Source organism: Leptonychotes weddellii, chromosome 14 (assembly GCF_054177405.1).
Source record: "Leptonychotes weddellii isolate Sample4059 chromosome 14, ASM5417740v2, whole genome shotgun sequence".
Classification (NCBI taxonomy): domain Eukaryota; kingdom Metazoa; phylum Chordata; class Mammalia; order Carnivora; family Phocidae; genus Leptonychotes; species Leptonychotes weddellii.
In genome coordinates, this window is record NC_138382.1 from 78191462 (window position 1) to 78193933 (window position 2472).

At 44.7% G+C, this 2472-nt stretch overlaps 1 pseudogene; it reads left to right on the forward strand.

Moving 5' to 3' along the window:
- The first annotated feature begins 1607 nt into the window (after nucleotides 1–1607).
- Nucleotides 1608–1688, forward strand: LOC115937774 (U4 spliceosomal RNA; annotated as a pseudogene).
- Nucleotides 1689–2472: the final 784 nt, after the last annotated feature.

Below are 2472 nucleotides of genomic sequence, written 5' to 3' on the forward strand. Positions count from 1 at the left end.
AGGAAAGAAATAGGGGATTGGTGGGCAGGGCGATATCCGTCCTGGCTCCCTGTTTCATTCTTTCCTGCTACAATACTCCCCGAACACTCAGGAGGCCTCTGTGAGTCCCTGGCCCTGCAGCTTCTGCTCTGACAGGGGACCCCACGGGCCCAGTGACCACGGGGAACATGGGAAAGGAGCCATAATACTCTCCACTTGAGAGGAATGTTGCAGACTCAGGAGGTCCCCAAGGCAGCGCTGGCCCACGGCCCCCCCCTCCCCCCCCCAGCTCCCTGTGAGGGCTTCTTGACTGCTGTCATCATGTGCACTTGGACCGCTGCACACGGAGCACAGAGGTGAAGGACCCTCATCTTGGATCATGGGGTAAGTAGACCTTGGGGGCCACCGCAGCCAGAGGGTCAGGAAGGCTGAGGCCCTGATGCTGGGACACCGGCGTGGCCGGTGAGCCCTGACTCACTCTCTCCTTTGAATAGTTCCTTTGGGACTGGCCTGGGGCCGAGTGTCGTCTCTGCCAGGATACCGGACACGGAGTCCCAGAGTCCCCGCCGGAACTCTCCCGTGTCAGCGGTCTCCAATCCCTGACTGCCCCAGCTGCCCAGGGCCATGCAGCGAGTGTAGGGGAGAAGTTAGAGCATGGCAAATGACAAAAAGTTTCGAATTGACTGAAAACTAAAATACAGCATATCAACTTTGTGTGATGCGGCTAAAACAATGTTTAAGGGAAAATTATAGCTTAAATTTATTTGTGGAAAATTTATATGTAGGAAATTTATAAAGGAGAATTTATAGTTAAATACATTGAAAAAGAAAATCACAACACCAAAAAAATGAACAATTTGATTAAAAAATGGGCAGAGGACCTGGATAGACATTTTTCCAAAAAGACATACAGATGCCCAACATCACTGATCATCAGAGAAATGCAAATCAAAACCACAACGAGATACCACCTCACACTTGTTAGAATGACTAAAATCTAAAACATAAGAAATAACAAGTGTTGACGAGGATATGGAAAAAAAGAAATCCTCGTGCCCTTGGTGAAAATGCAAACTGGTGTAGCCAATGTGGAAGACAGTATGGAAATTCCTCAAAAAGTTAAAAATAGAACTACTCTATGATCCAGTAATTTCAGTATATTGGGTGTATACTCAGGGAAAACACTAACTTGAAAAGATATCTGCACCCTATGTTTATTGCAGCATTATTTACAATAGCCAAGATATGGAAGCAACTTGAGTGTCCATAGATAGATGAATGGACAAAGAAGAGGTGATATATGCCATTTGGGACCACATGGATGGATTTAGAGGGTATAATGCTAAGTGAAATAAGGCAGATTGAGAAAGACAAATACCATGTGATTCTAATCATAAGTGGAATCTAAAAAAAAAATGAATGAACAAAAAGCAGAATGAGAAATATAAATACTGGGATGCCTGGGTGGCTCAGTCGTTGGGCGTCTGCCTTCGGCTCAGGTCATGATCCCAGGGTCCTGGGATTGAGCCCCGCGTCGGGCTCCCTGCTCCACCGGAGGCCTGCTTCTCCCTCTCCCACTCCCCCTGCTTGTGTTCCCTCTCTCGCTGTCTCTCTTTAAAGCTCTGTCAAGCTTTGCACAGTGGCAGTATCATAGCCAATGAGGTTTATCCGAGGCACGATTATTGCTAATTAAAGCTCTGTCAAATAAATAAATAAAATCTTAAAAAAAAAAAGAAGTATAAATACCAAGAATGAACTGATGGTTGCCAGAGGGGAAAGGGGTGGGGGATGGGCAAAATGGGGGAGGGGAGAGGGAGAGACAGGCTTCTAGTTAGGGAATAAGTAAGTCATAGGAACAAGAATCAGAGCATAAGGAGTACAGTCAATGATACTGTAACAGTGATGTAATGGGACAGATGGACAGACGGACCTGTGGTGAAGTTAGTATAATGTGTAGACTTGTCCAATCACTAAGTTGTACACCTAACACTAATTTAACACTGTGCATCAAATATACTCAAGAAAAGAAAAGCAAAAGAAAATCAATGATCTAAACCCCACCTTAAGGAACTAGAAAAATAAGCAAATTAATTTCAAAGCAAACAGAAGGAAGGAAAGAGTAATGAGCAGACATCAATGAGATAGGAAAGAAAAAGGCTAGAGGAAAATATAATCAATGAAGCCAGAGTTGCCTCTGTGGAAAGACCATATATAATTGACAAATCTCTAGTCAGACTGACAAAGAGAACAAGACAGAAGACACAGATCACCAATATCAGGATGAAAAAGGGGACATCACTACAGACCGTGTAGATATTTTTTTTTTAAAGATTTTATTTATTTATTTATTTGAGACAGAGAGAATGAGAGAGAGAGAGCACATGAGAGGGGTGAGGGTCAGAGGGAGAAGCAGGCTCCTTGCTGAGCAGGGAGCCTGATGCGGGACTCGATCCCGGGACTCCAGGATCATGACCTGAGCCGAAAGCAGTTGCT